Raw genomic sequence first — 15,597 nt, forward strand, 5'->3', positions numbered from 1 at the left:
ATATGATGTATACTTTAGATTTCAGTGCAACGCTGTAAACTTCCCAGCCCCTGAAGCCCCTGATTTCTGCTTTTTCTTTGTCCATGTGATCCAAAACCAACTTTAGTCAAGCTTTATTTGCTATTTTGAAGACCAACTTTAATATCATGGACCACAATGTAAATCTTGCTTAAGTGTGGAAAATCTCACCCATGTTCCAGCAGCTGATTCATTTGTACATTTCATTTATTTATTTACATAAAAATGTATTGCAGACCAATTTTGGGAGGTTCTTGGATAACATCCGACCATCTGGACAAAGTTTCTTGCAGTGTAAGGTGACAGTTTGGGTGTGTTTCTAAAGTCACCAAGTAAAGTCAGTCATAATTACTAACAAGGCAGAAGACCATGCCCCAAATTTAAATTACTTTAACATTTAATACCACCAAATAATAATTTAAATATATGTATATTTTCAAACCCAGCATATTTTCAGAACGTACAATAGCTTATAAAAGAACTGCAACAAAATTCTTGAGTATTTTAATAATTTAGTCACAAAAAAGCAAAAACAATGATGTTTTTAAAATCCCAAGACTATGTTGACATAAATGTATTTGCAGATACAGTATGTTTTAACTTTTGATTTTAACAACTGTACATGAATAATATGTATGTGACTCATAAATGGATGCACATTTGGTACACAAATGTATTATTTGATAATATTGTAGTATTATATGACATGCATGAAATTTTGTAAATATGTTTACAGTGTTTATTAAGCTCATTTATACATGCCTTAAAATAGGACTTGAAGACACTTACTGTTTACTTTTAAGTGTAAATGCTTAAAGTTTTATTTAACACTCTCACTCACACATTTGTCTCTTTGACTTTTTTTATTATAACATAAAAAATCTGCCCCTGTCCAAAAATGACTAAATAAAGCATTACATGCATGCACATAACAGTTGTTTTGTAAAGCATGATTGGAGGCTGGTACAGCATGCTGTTAAAAGTGTGCCAGTTAAGATTTGTCTTAATTTGGTCGATTACCATGGGTCTCTTCATGATATAGGCCCCAGTGTGATTGCCCACCAGCACAATAGTTATGCAGCTGATTTGCTTAATTTACCAATAAAAGCAGACTTAACTTTCAAATGAATTTTGTTAGGTAGGCTTCCCTAGGATTCAGTCAGTTAGCAGAAATACGGACCTTCAACTTAAATATAGAAAAAAAACCCTCCTACATTAACTTATATTTAACACAAAATTGCATTTGCATTGCATATTCCATTTTGTTTATTATAAAACTATGTAAATACATGTAAAAAAGAAAAAAGCAATAGTAATAATTGCTTACCATGTGGGGTGGCTGGGAGGTACAGCGGTAAAGCTGTTGCCTCACAGCAATAAGGCAATAAGTTTGCATGTTCTCCCTGGGTCCCAGGGTCCCAAGTGTTTTCCAGGGCACTAGGTACCTCTCACAAGTCCAAAGACAATTGCCTTAATTGTGTGTGTGTGTGTGTGTGTGTGTGTGTGTGTGTATCTACCTTGTGATGGACTGGCGACCTGTGTGGGGTGTTTTCTGCCTTTAGCCCAATTAATCAGACCCACCTCGACCCTGACCAGGATAAAAACAAATTATGATAAAAACAAACTGTAAAAAACGACTATAAATAAATTAATATTTACCCTGTCACTGATACACTAATAATTATTTTTTTTTTTTTTATCAGTTTGAAACTTTCGCATCAGTATTTCGCATCAAAAAAATATAAAACGCTTTGTAGTTAATCATTGTATATTTCGTTATTAAAGCAAAAGCCTCTGGGTTAATTTGACATGAAAAGCCGAATGAAAGAGCCAACTCAAAGAGTCCGCTAAAAGAGCCGATTCAGAGAGCCGACTAAAATAGCCCACTCAAAAGCCGACCCAAAGAGTCGATATGTTTGCAAACGACACATCACCACAAGAAGGAATGAATGTGTGGGAGAGAAAGGAAGAGTTCGCTTGTACAGACATGTTCACATTTTCCCCACATACAGTATATAGTTATTAAGTATGTGAGTAAAAAATCGTCTGGAAAACACTACATGTTATAGTCACATTCCCAAGACTTCGTGAGTCAAGTCAAGCGACGAGTTTGCTTAGGAGTGTTAAGTGACGGACAGTGTCAGTTACTGCTGTCACACACAGACACACACACACAGCTTTGAGCGATCAGGCCAGTGAGTGCTAGCGTTAACCAGGCGCTAGCTGTTGCTAGCCTGGAAGCTCCTGGCTCTTTTGTGGGATTGGGGTGACATTGCGCTTGTCAGTACACTACAGGATTTACCCGTGTGATTCAGCCGGAGTGCCGGAAAAAGGTGAAATGTCCTCTTTAAATCTGAGAAGTTGTTTTTATTAAGAACTTATTCGATTGAATTGGTTTCTGTTGGGATCTGCTGGCATGAAAAGCTCGCTAGCAAGCCTGTCTAATTTTAACGTAGTTCATGTTCTTCCCTAGCCTAGCTAGCTATATTTAAATTCCAGACTCTGGAACTAAGCTCGCTAGCTAGCTATAAAATATAAACATTGTTAACTGACGAGATTCGATTAGAACTGACTTTTAAGAACAGTTATGTCAGTTTGTTTTTGGTGGCTCAGACCAGTCCGTTTATCTAGTTTATATAACCTGGGACAATTCCGGAATAGTTTCAGTTTAGCTTAGCTAGATAAGTGTCCAAACTAGTGAGCTATATTAGGACAGGCGTTTTCACGGTTTCTTCAGTCCAGAGTTGTACTAGTTTCTTCATTGTAACAGATCACACAGTCTCTTTGAAAAACTAATTAAAGTATACTAAGTATCTAGGGTTATATCATTGTGTTTCAAAACGTAGGATCAGTAACGTAGATTAACAATTAATAATTCATTTACGTAATTTATCCTACTTTACTTAATAATTCCATCCAGTGCTGATGGATAATTGCTGTGTAATAGTAGTATGATGATGTTGCCACACAAGTATTTCGGTAATATTGATATTTTAAGAAGGTACAGTCATAATTTACATTAGTGTTAGGCAGTCATGGTGTTTGGCTGATTTGGTTACAGTTTTTTTTTTTTTAATTAGTAGTAGTGGATTATTGTAAGTAGGGTAAAAGTTTCTTTATTTACATCCACCAGTCCATTCATGTTAATCTAACATACTATAAATATTTCATGTATTTACATTTACATATAAACATGTGGCCAAAACGATTGAGTTCAGGCATTTCAGCCACACCCATTGCTAACAGGTGTTGAAAATCAATTCTGTAATAAGTGACTATGTGGACACTTTCCAAAACTTCTGTGCCCCCGTGAACAAAGAAAATTCAATAAAGATATGGTTTGATTAATGTGTTGTGGAGCAACTCCAGTACCTGCACAGAGGAAACGAACATATTTGATATAAATTGGAATTTCAATTGTGAGTCAGGCCTTTCTCGTCCAACATCAGTGCCTGAACCCAAGAAATGCACTTTTGACTAAATGGACACACACTCTCACAGACTCTCACACTCTCACAGACACACTCCAAAGTCTTGTGAAAAGCATTCATATTTATTTAGTGTGTAACTGAATACAATTTGAGCAATTGAGGATTAAGGGCCTTGCTTAGGGGCCCAACAGTGGTGGGGCTTGAAATGGCAACCTTCTGATTAATAGTCTTGTATTTTAACTGTTGAGCTGCCACATTCCCAGAAAAGTGGATGCTGCTATAGCCAAATTACATGTTACACAGGATTAAATGTTAATACTTATGGCCAAAAAGGTTATATGCAGTTTATGGTTTTGTGTACTGTCTGATCTTACAGAAGTATATGTGTTTTCTAATAGGACCCTATATAATGTGGGTTAATACTCCTCATGAATTATTGAAGTCTACTGACATGTTATACTGTGTGTGTATACATGTAACACTGGTTGTGTATACTGATTGTCCACTTGAACATGGGAACCTTGTAGTTGGCCAAATTATACACATATATAGTGATCCTAGTTCTTCTTTACAAAACAAAAACTCAAAAAAGTGTCATGAATCAATCAAATACCCACATGCTGACATTCTCTCTTTCTAGCTTCTCTATATGTACAACCCCAAGTCAGTAAAAAGTAAAAGGGGATGCAAATAACAAAAAAGCAGTGTTTCTTACATTTACTTTGACTTGTACTTATTTGCAAGCAGTGATAAAGTGTGTTGAAGGTGTTATTTTGTCCCACTTTTTCTGCAAACATGTTATAAGGTGTGCACAACCTAAGTGCAGGGTTGTAGTTATCACATTTTTTTGTTTTAAAATTCAACATTCTCTCTTGGGGACAGGTCAGGACTGCGGGCAGCCATGCGTTTGTAATGTGTGCAGCATGTGATTTTGCTTTGTCATTGTCTAGGTTTTGCACATCTCTGGAACTGATTTTGTCTCAATGTACTCTTCTGCATTAATGCTGACATCACAAAGGCACTGACACAACCACATACCAAGACAAACCCTAGCCTTTGGACTTGTTGCTGATAACAGTCTGGATGGTTCTTTTTCTATTTGGCCTGGAGCATGCTGTGTTCATTTCTTTCAAAAGAGAATACCTATACTAATACTAAATTGCTGTCACTAACACTAATACTAGGGTGGCTCGGTGGGTAGCACTGTTGCCTCACAGGAAGAAGGTCCTGGTTTCAATCCCCAGACAGGGCGGTCCAGGTCCTTTCTGTGTGGAGTTTGCATGTTCTCCCTGTGTCTGTGTGGGTTTCGTCTTGGAGCTCCGGTTTCCTCCCACAGTCCAAAAACATGCAGTCAGGTTAATTGTTGCTTGGAGACACTGAATTGCCATATAGGTGAATGGGTGTGTGTATGGATAGGCTCCAGCACAGACCCCCCCCCCCCCCCGACTTTACTTGGATAAGTGGTTAAGAAAGTGAGTGAGTGAGTAATACTAATACCAATTTGTCTGACCCCAGTGCACTTCTCCTGGTCCTTCACAGATGCTCCTCAGCCCAGAGAACTTGACACAGCTTTTGGACATGGTTGACAAGGCTTTTTTGCACAGTAATTTTTAAGTGCCTTTTGTGAAAGTAACTGTATTGTGGTGCTTGACAAAGGTTTGCTGAATGAATTCCTTGCATATGTGGTTGTACTATCAACTAGTGATGAATGACGGTTCTTGATGCAGTTCCATCTGAGGGATCGAATCACAGTTGTTCAGCTTAGGCTCATGCCCTTGTTTTTTATGCACTAAAACCATGAAATATTCATGCGGTATGCAATGAAATAAGTTAATAAAAAGTAAATTAAAGGTAAGAAGCACTGCAAGGTTGTTTTCATTTCCACACTGTCCCAACATTTTCTGACTTGGGTTTGTACATGGTCATAATTCATTCATTCATAGTGTCAGCATTACATTTGTTGTATTATGCTTTTTCAGGCTGTTCGTGGAGCCATAGCATTATGTTGTAGTATTAAACAGTTTACTATATTTTGTAGTGTATATGAAGGCATTATTTTTATGGGCTATTAGGATAGTATTTTGTATAGCGTATTAGGACAGTATTTTTTAGGGGATGTGGTGATGTTATTTTGTAGGGGACATGACTATTTTGGAGGAGAAATCAGAAAGTTTGGATTTGATGACATAGATATGATGACATTTTGTAGGGAGTATTATGACAATTTTCTATGGTACATGATGGCATAATTACATAGAGGATACATTTCATATCTACTTCATATAATGTATAGGTCTTATAGGATATTATTTTTTGGGATATAAAAGCATTGTTTTGTGGAGGGTATTAGGACTTATTTTACGGGAGTAATACAACATTGTGTTGTAGGGGATAGTAGGACATTATTTTGTAGGGTTAAGACTAGATTTTTAAGGGGAATAAGTTTAAGGGGAATTATTAAAGTAGAACATTAATTTGTATGGGGTTTCACTTGAGGGACATGACATTATTATTTTGTAAGGTATATTAAGACATTATTTTGTAGGGGACATGGTGGCAATAATTAATATTTTCGTAAGCAATATTAGAATAATATTTTGGTAGAGGTTATGACAGCATTATTTGGTAGAGGTTATGACAGCATCATTTGGTAGAGGGTTATGACAGCAACTTCCGGTGGTACGCACGTTGAGACTGTAGCCTAGTTGTTTGTTTGTTTGTAGCCATTAGCTAAATAACTTTTTATATACGTATGTTTTAAACGTTAACCTTTGCGCGTAGTTGATATAGAGTGTTATTTTGTCTATCGTAAAAAAGCGCTTGTGTTTACGCTTGTTTACTAATGTAAATTCGTGCTTGTGAAAACTTCTGCTACCGGCATCCGAACGAAGCCGGTTTTAGTATGACAGCATTATTTGGTAGCTCATGTGACAGCATTATTTGGTAGATCATGTGACAGCATTATTTGGTAGAGGGTATGACAGCATTATTTGGTAGAGGGTATGATAGCATTATTTGGTAGAGGGTATGATAGCATTATTTGGTAGAGGTTATGACAGCATTATTTGGTAGATCATGTGACAGTATTATTTGGTAGATCATGTGACAGCATTATTTGGTAGAGGGTATGACAGCATTATTTGGTAGAGGTTATGACAGCATTATTTGGTAGATCATGTGACAGCATTATTTGGTAGATCATGTGACAGCATTATTTGGTAGATCAAGTGACAGCATTATTTGGTAGAGGGTATGACAGCATTATTTGGTAAAGGTTATGACAGCATTATTTGGTAGATCATGTGACAGCATTATTTGGTAGATCATGTGACAGCATTATTTGGTAGATCATGTGACAGCATTATTTGGTAGAGGGTATGACAGCATTATTTGGTAGAGGTTATGATAGCATTATTTGGTAGAGGGTATGATAGCATTATTTGGTAGAGGTTATGACAGCATTATTTGGTAGATCATGTGACAGCATTATTTGGTAGATCATGTGACAGCATTATTTGGTAGAGGGTATGACAGCATTATTTGGTAGAGGTTATGACAGCATTATTCGGTAGAGGGTATGACAGCATTATTTGGTAGAGGGTATGACAGCATTATTTGGTAGAGGTTATGACAGCATTATTTGGTAGAGGTTATGACAGCATTATTTGGTAGAGGGTATGACAGCATTATTTGGTAGAGGTTATGACAGCATTATTTGGTAGAGGGTATGACAGCATTATTTGGTAGAGGGTATGACAGCATTATTTGGTAGAGGTTATGACAGCATTATTTGGTAGAGGTTATGACAGCATCATTTGGTAGAGGGTATGACAGCATTATTTGGTAGAGGGTATGACAGCATTATTTGGTAGAGGTTATGACAGCATTATTTGGTAGAGGTTATGACAGCATTATTTGGTAGAGGTTATGACAGCATTATTTGGTAGAGGGTATGACAGCATCATTTGGTAGAGGGTATGACAGCATTATTTGGTAGAGGGTATGACAGCATTATTTGGTAGATCATGTGACAGCATTATTTGGTAGAGGTTATGACAGCATTATTTGGTAGAGGGTATGACAGCATTATTTGGTAGAGGTTATGACAGCATTATTTGGTAGAGGGTATGACAGCATTATTTGGTAGATCATGTGACAGCATTATTTGGTAGATCATGTGACAGCATTATTTGGTAGATCATGTGACAGCATTATTTGGTAGAGGTTATGACAGCATTATTTGGTAGATCATGTGACAGCATTATTTGGTAGAGGTTATGACAGCATTATTTGGTAGATCATGTGACAGCATTATTTGGTAGATCATGTGACAGCATTATTTGGTAGAGGGTATGACAGCATTATTTAGTAGAGGTTATGACAGCATTATTTGGTAGATCATGTGACAGCATTATTTGGTAGATCATGTGACAGCATTATTTGGTAGATCATGTGACAGCATTATTTGGTAGAGGGTATGACAGCATTATTTGGTAGAGGTTATGATAGCATTATTTGGTAGAGGGTATGACAGCATTATTTGGTAGAGGGTATGACAGCATTATTTGGTAGAGGTTATGACAGCATTATTTGGTAGAGGTTATGACAGCATTATTTGGTAGAGGTTATGACAGCATCATTTGGTAGAGGGTATGACAGCATTATTTGGTAGAGGGTATGACAGCATTATTTGGTAGAGGGTATGACAGCATTAATTGGTAGATCATGTGACAGCATTATTTGGTAGAGGTTATGACAGCATTATTTGGTAGAGGTTATGACAGCATTATTTGGTAGAGGGTATGACAGCATTATTTGGTAGATCATGTGACAGCATTATTTGGTAGAGGGTATGACAGCATTATTTGGTAGAGGGTATGACAGCATTATTTGGTAGATCATGTGACAGCATTTTTTGGTAGAGGGTAAGACAGCATTATTTGGTAGCCGCCACTCCCACGTTGACGGCCAGTAGATAGCACAGCTTGAATTTGATTTTAAGAGCTTGAGAACCCAACACTGGTGGGGTTGAGCATTAAACTGCGCCACCTGAGCACCTGTGTTGTATTGTGTTTGTATGTAAGATATTGGACTAAAAGGCCTGGCTCACAATTATAATTTCAATTGATCCCTGAGGTTGTTACTGGGGTTGAGGTCAGGGCTCTGTGCAGGCCACTGGAGTTCCTTTACAACTCTTCAAACCATGTCTTTATGGAACATATTATACTGTAGTTATTTTATAACACCTAGCAATGAATGTGGCTCAGCATTCAAACTGAAGTAATTAAAACACGTGTCCACGGATTTGGCCATATGTTGTGTGTTGAGGGGATTTATATGTTGCATAAAAAGTTTTTTGTGCAGATCTTTTTGATCGCTTTAAATACTTATATGGTCAACTGTTTCCTTCAAGCTTTGCTTACTGCTTAGCAACTGCAGTAAACAAAGCCACATTTAGTAAGGAAACAAGTTGCATGCCACACAAAATGAAAGTTGTTTCTCTTTTGAATGAATTTTGGCCAAAATCACAACCCCACCACAATTTCTGTTTATCTTGGATATATTATGTCAAGTTTCAATTAGAGATGGGACGATCGATCGGCTATGAATCGGTATCGGCCGATTTTTAATCAAAATATGCTATCGGCGATCGGCCGATATCTCCTAAAAGTAGCCGATCCGATCGTGTGATATATAAAGATCATGTTAAGTTAACAGCTCAGTGGATTGATCCAGACGCCAACCATCACATCACCATTCATCAACCATCGTACAGAAACCACAGTGAAAGCTCTTCATGACCTAAAATAACATCATTAACTTTGTGCATCATACATACGATGTAATTTTACTGATTGTAATATTTACTTTAAAAAGATAATTCAACCCGGTCACATCTGAGTCGATTCTATCAGCACGTTATATAAACTCCTGGTTCACTTTGGTAAATCGTAAGTGGTTCTTACTTGTGATGTAGATGAGAACAGAAAATGTTACAGAGCCAATCCGAGGCAAAAGTTTATTCATTACCAAATTCGTTAGTTCAGGATCATCTGCTGAACTTTTAGCTCCTTAGACGGAACGAGTCTGACGGTCGGTTACAGATCTGTGGTAATAGCAGTTTAATGAAGCTTTTTAATGTAAGAGAGTCACACAGAATGTTCTGTAGTAGCTGGTGTTTATTTAAAACCACGACATTTAATTAATAACAGTAAACACGGAGAGATAACTGAGAAGAGAAACTTACGCTTGGCGAAAAATGAATCGACTCATGAATCAATGAATCACTTATAGCGATACTGTGAACAAAGCGTATCTTCTAAGGGCACAAACACACACAAACACACACACACACGCGCGCGCGCGCTGCTCCGGTTTATCTTCACTGTGAGGCTCTTTTTAAGTTTATTTATTTTATTTACTGCTAAACCCCCCCAACCCCCCCTCCCCCCGATCGCAATCGGCTATCGGCCGATGTCCCTGAAAGGAGATCGCAGATCGGAATCGGTGCCAAAAACCCCGATCGGCACATCTTTCAATGATGATGTTATAAGTTAATATGACATTATTTGGTAATGGATGTGACAGCATTATTTTAAAGTTGAAAATGTCTTCTTAGCTGGTTGCCAATTAGTTTGTTATATTTGTATTCTATGACTTAGTTGTACTTTCATTAGCTTTATTTTGTATTAACTGTGTGGAAAAGTTTTGTTTCTGGATTTTTGTACCTGATTCTGTGCCTGAATTTACTATTCAAGTTTCAAGATATGACCAAACCAGTTTACCCAACCTTGTGCATTTTTGTGATCAGAGCAATGATATCTGCTGTTCCTCTTCCTTGTTTTAGTGAAGCCATCTTTAAGAACAGTGTAAAAAATCTGCTGTGTTTTTTACAGTTATATACAGTTTAATTTTGTTAATCTACCCACCTAGCAAACGAACTTGTAACTTCTGTTATTTTGGAGGTGGTACAGGAATGGTAGAATGGAATGTGCCGATCCAATACTAAGGATTAGTCTTGGCATACATACTGCCCAATAGAAACTGGATCAATTTAGAATGAAACTGCTTGATGCCTGGTATGGTGGTATCATATTAACCATACCTTTGCTTTTGTCCACCTTTGCGAAATGAAAAAACTAGCTCTCTGTACCTTCACAAAATGTGCTCAAGTTAGCTTGCTAGCAAAGTTTGGCAAGCTAGCACAATTTACGATTGTGCCAACTGAACGACCCTCATTTCAATTATCTAATTTATTATCGAAAAAGGTAAATCATGTCTCTGTAATATGTTTCTGAAAGCAGGTCATATTTTTATATGAAAAAATGAAATAAGCTGTTACTGGTAAAAAAAAAAAAATTTGAAAGCTGGAAAAAAAATTCCTTTGTTGTTGCGTAGTCCAAATTTCTTTTAAAGTCAGGTTATGCAATAGGCAAGTAACAGTGGATATTCAACATTTTTTCGCTGCTTTACCCTATACTTTTGTCTGTTAGCAATAGAAACTGTCAGTAACAACACAGACAGGTATAACATACAGCAGTGAAAATGCATTAATCAGAAGTACAGCACAAAGAAGAGTAGAAGGTGGCAGTCATTAAGCAATTTTAGATTAAACAATGAAAATGGTTAAAAACAATTGCTGTACAAGTCTGAACTTTGGGTATTAGCAGCACATAGTGGAAGCATTCTTATTTAATTTAGCAAGCTTTGTTAAAATGTTTCTGGTCTAATGGTTTAAAGCAGAGTAAACTGTAAGGCTGTAATTGTCACTATGAAAGAAATAAATAATTAGCATTTATGCATTTATGTTTACTAAAAGTTTGTGTAGGGCACTTAGGTGGCACAGCGGTTAATTATGCAAGCCACACTACCGCTGGGATCTAGGGCTTGAATCGCCGGCAGTGCTATTGGCTGGTCAGGCGTCTACATACAGACATGATTGGCTATGTAGGCCATGCCATGAAATGGTGTCCTGTCCGGTGTGTTTTACTGTATTGTGCCTATTGATTCTGGGGAAACCAGACCCACTGCAAACCTGACCAAGATAAAGCAGTGATAAAACATGAAAATGAAATTAAATGAAAAGGTTTTTATAAACATGCAGATTTGTGGGCCCCCTTTCTTGCTGGTGCATCTTTGATCTTAAGTCTGATTCATGCTTTTTTGTAAATGCAGAAGAAAGGATATGTGGCTACCATTGTGCACAGGGTCTTGGAGAATAGCTGACATTTTAAGGCTGCATATCAGCTATTCTGCATGTTACGGATATCTGCTGCATTGTGCATCAAGTAAATGCTGATTGGCTGAGCATGGCATTGTATTTGGTAGTGTCATAGCAATAGATGTAAAGATGTACGTATAAAGTTTTGATTGCACCAAAGCATTATTTACCAGGCTTTACATGTGAGCTACCCTAGTTGAACTCATATATATGATGTGGTGGTAATGGGCATTAAAACAGACAGATTTACTAGATTTGTGCCGAAATCTGACCACTTGACTCTCTTGACACACTTGTATGATATTATCAGAGTGTGTGTTTAACTTTGGTATTACCCCGGTCATCATGTGTATCTCTTTTTTGATGAGCAATTCTTTGATTGGGGAAACTAGTGTTATATAAATGATACAGTCTTATGCATGTTCAGACACCCCTGCTCAAGTGTTGTTTTGTTAAGTTGCTGTTGAAAAAAAAATCATCTTAGCAAGCAAAAATATTTTCTGTACAGTATATGCAAGTGAATTTAGACCTAATATTTTTCATCTGAAGATAATGGAAACATTATAGCTCAGCAGTTAGAGTACTGGACCAGTAATCCAAAGGTCACTGGTTCAAGCCCCATCTCTGCTAAGTTGCTGCACTTAAGCACTTAAGCCAGGCTTTTAACCTTCAGTTGTTTGAATTGCTTGGACTCAGTCACAGTTGTTAATTTGCTTTGGATAAAAGTGTCTGCTAAATGCCAAAAATATAATTTTTGGGACTGGTACTTTCATAATACTATTAATTGTCTCATATAGTGGAAAGCTGACTTTGTACTGAAAAGAGATATAAAAAAATTGATGGAACTATGTTTACAATTAAAATAACAAGCCATCCCCTTATTTTTCACTTTTAAGCGCAATTCTCAAATGATTAATTTTAAATGTAATCAAACATAATCTTGAAATTTACATAATAAATGTGTACATTTACCAAACAACAAAACGCACATTTACCCTACAGACGACCCTGTGCGTCGCTTACCTGGGGAACACGTGGCACCTGAATTTTATCTTTATTTATGTACAAAAACTACTATTAATTTAAGTAGGACCTACATAGTTGTTTTTATGTTGGAAGCATCCAACTTTACTTACGTTACAAGCTGTATGGTGGGTGTGCAATTGTCTTATGTTTATTATTGTTATTTTAAATATAACTTGGATATACAGTTTGATACAGTACAGTACAGGAAGTACAGTTATAATACAGCATGCTCTTTCAGTGTTACAAATAATACTGATACTTTAACGTTATACATTGTTTAGGTTTTCATTGTATTGTTTCTTACTGTATATCACCACTTTTTTAAAGCATATCAAGATGTGAGGTTTTTTTTGTCATATCGCCAAGCCCTACTTTCTTCTGACCATCAGTAGTTCACCGGTGGTGCTGCATGGCCTAAGCAAGTTTCTTTTAAACAGCTTTGAGTTGACCCCTAACAAGTGCAGCAGAAAGATGTCATTCATATATTTAAAAAGTAATGTTTAATTAAAAAGTATTGAATTTTTTTAAATGCATTTCATAATTATTGAAGAGCTATGTGGATTTCTTTGTCCTGATGACATTAACAGATTGTTTGCTTTAATCCATGTATCTAGTTGTCTTAGCTCATTACTTATTACTTAGCATGAAGGCCTCCACTGCGCTTTAGTCTGTGAACCTGATGTGGTTCTCTGGTTACCTTGCGTCATAGCTCAGCAGTGCATAACATTTACAGGTTCTTCTAAAAAAATTAGCATATTGTGATAAAGTTCATTATTTTCCATAATGTAATGATAAAAATTAAACTTTCATATATTTTAGATTCATTGCACACCAACTGAAATATTTCAGGTCTTTTATTGTTTTAATACTGATGATTTTGGCATACAGCTCATGAAAACCCAAAATTCCTATCTCAAAAAATTAGCATATTTCATCCGACCACTAAAAGAAAAGTGTTTTTAATACAAAAAAAGTCAACCTTCAAATAAATATGTTCAGTTATGCACTCAATACTTGGTCGGGAATCCTTTTGCAGAAATGACTGCTTCAATGCGGCGTGGCATGGAGGCAATCAGCCTGTGGCACTGCTGAGGTGTTATGGAGGCCCAGGATGCTTCGATAGCGGCCTTAAGCTCATCCAGAGTGTTGGGTCTTGTGTCTCTCAACTTTCTCTTCACAATATCCCACAGATTCTCTATGGGGTTCAGGTCAGGAGAGTTGGCCGAGAGTCAGTAAACCATTCACCAGTGGTTTTGGCACTGTGAGCAGGTGCCAGGTCGTGCTGAAAAATGAAATCTTCATCTCCATAAAGCTTTTCAGCAGATGGAAGCATGAAGTGCTCCAAAATCTCCTGATAGCTAGCTGCATTGACCCTGCCCTTGATAAAACACAGTGGACCAACACCAGCAGCTGACATGGCACCCCAGACCATCACTGACTGTGGGTACTTGACACTGGACTTCAGGCATTTTGGCATTTCCTTCTCCCCAGTCTTCCTCCAGACTCTGGCACCTTGATTTCCGAATGACATGCAAAATTTGCTTTCATCCGAAAACAGTACTTTGGACCACTGAGCAACAGTCCAGTGCTGCTTCTCTGTAGCCCAGGTCAGGCGCTTCTGCCGCTGTTTCTGGTTCAAAAGTGGCTTGACCTGGGGAATGCGGCACCTGTAGCCCATTTCCTGCACACGCCTGTGCACGGTGGCTCTGGATGTTTCTACTCCAGACTCAGTCCACTGCTTCCGCAGGTCCCCCAAGGTCTGGAATCGGCCCTTCTCCACAATCTTCCTCAGGGTCCGGTCACCTCTTCTCGTTGTGCAGCGTTTTCTGCCACACTTTTTCCTTCCCACAGACTTCCCACTGAGGTGCCTTGATACAGCACTCTGGGAACAGCCTATTCGTTCAGAAATTTCTTTCTGTGTCTTACCCTCTTGCTTGAGGGTGTCAATGATGGCCTTCTGGACAGCAGTCAGGTCGGCAGTCTTACCCATGAATGCAATTTTGAGTAATGAACCAGGCTGGGAGTTTTTAAAAGCCTCAGGAATCTTTTGCAGGTGTTTAGAGTTAATTCGTTGATTCAGATGATTAGGTTAATAGCTCGTTTAGAGAACCTTTTCATGATATGCTAATTTTTTGAGATAGGAATTTTGCGTTTTCATGAGCTGTATGCCAAAATCATCAGTATTAAAACAATAAAAGACCTGAAATATTTCAGTTGGTGTGCAATGAATCTAAAATATATGAAAGTTTAATTTTTATCATTACATTATGGAAAATAATGAACTTTATCACAATATGCAAATTTTTTGAGAAGGACCTGTATATGGCTGAGGACAGCTAACTCTGTCATGAGCTGAAGCTGATGACGGGGCAAATCAGGTTTTAATCCATTTGCAGATAAAGTGTGGAATGAAGTTTTTGATGTTGGACATGTCTAGTGTTATGAATAGTGTAAGGTTCACAGGTCTGGAAAATAATGGTAGTAAAGAATTTGCTGGTGACAAAGGATTCAGAAAGTATTCAGAACCCCTGACGTTCGGGCCCACTTTGTGTTGTGGATTTGATTTTAAATAGATATAATATCCTTTTAAATCATCAATCTATACTTAATCTACCTTAACAAAGTAAAAACATGTTTTTAGAGTTTTAGTTAAATTCATATTTAGTTAAATTCTTATTTACAAGTATTTATACTATTTTTTTTTTTTTTTTTTTTTTTTTTTTTTTTTTATATATACTTTTTATACTCTTTTACTTTCTAAAAACTCCTTTGGCAGCAGTTTTCAGTTGGCAAGAAGCTTGCTTTTACCAGTAGTGTTGGGTCGTTTAACACAAGGAAATTTACTACATATGGGACTAATTAGGAAGTATTAATTGTATCATAAGGCTGGCAGTGTGGTGC

At 37.2% G+C, this 15,597-nt stretch overlaps 1 protein-coding gene across 16 annotated transcripts in view; it reads left to right on the top strand.

The window, feature by feature from the left end:
• The first annotated feature begins 2,044 nt into the window (after positions 1-2,044).
• Positions 2,045-15,597, top strand: part of lrrfip2 (leucine rich repeat (in FLII) interacting protein 2) — a 57,788-nt gene continuing 44,235 nt past the window's right edge. For 5 of the 16 annotated variants that reach the window (XM_062995793.1, XM_062995800.1, XM_062995795.1 and 2 more), the window contains exon 1: positions 2,046-2,351. The gene's annotated coding sequence lies outside the window, so the exon portion shown is untranslated. Of the gene's footprint in view, positions 2,352-15,597 lie in introns of all 16 variants that reach the window. The other 11 variants (XM_062995796.1, XM_062995798.1, XM_062995808.1 and 8 more) reach the window with 6 other exon arrangements.

Source organism: Trichomycterus rosablanca, chromosome 5, assembly GCF_030014385.1.
Source record: "Trichomycterus rosablanca isolate fTriRos1 chromosome 5, fTriRos1.hap1, whole genome shotgun sequence".
NCBI classification, from domain to species: Eukaryota; Metazoa; Chordata; class Actinopteri; order Siluriformes; family Trichomycteridae; genus Trichomycterus; species Trichomycterus rosablanca.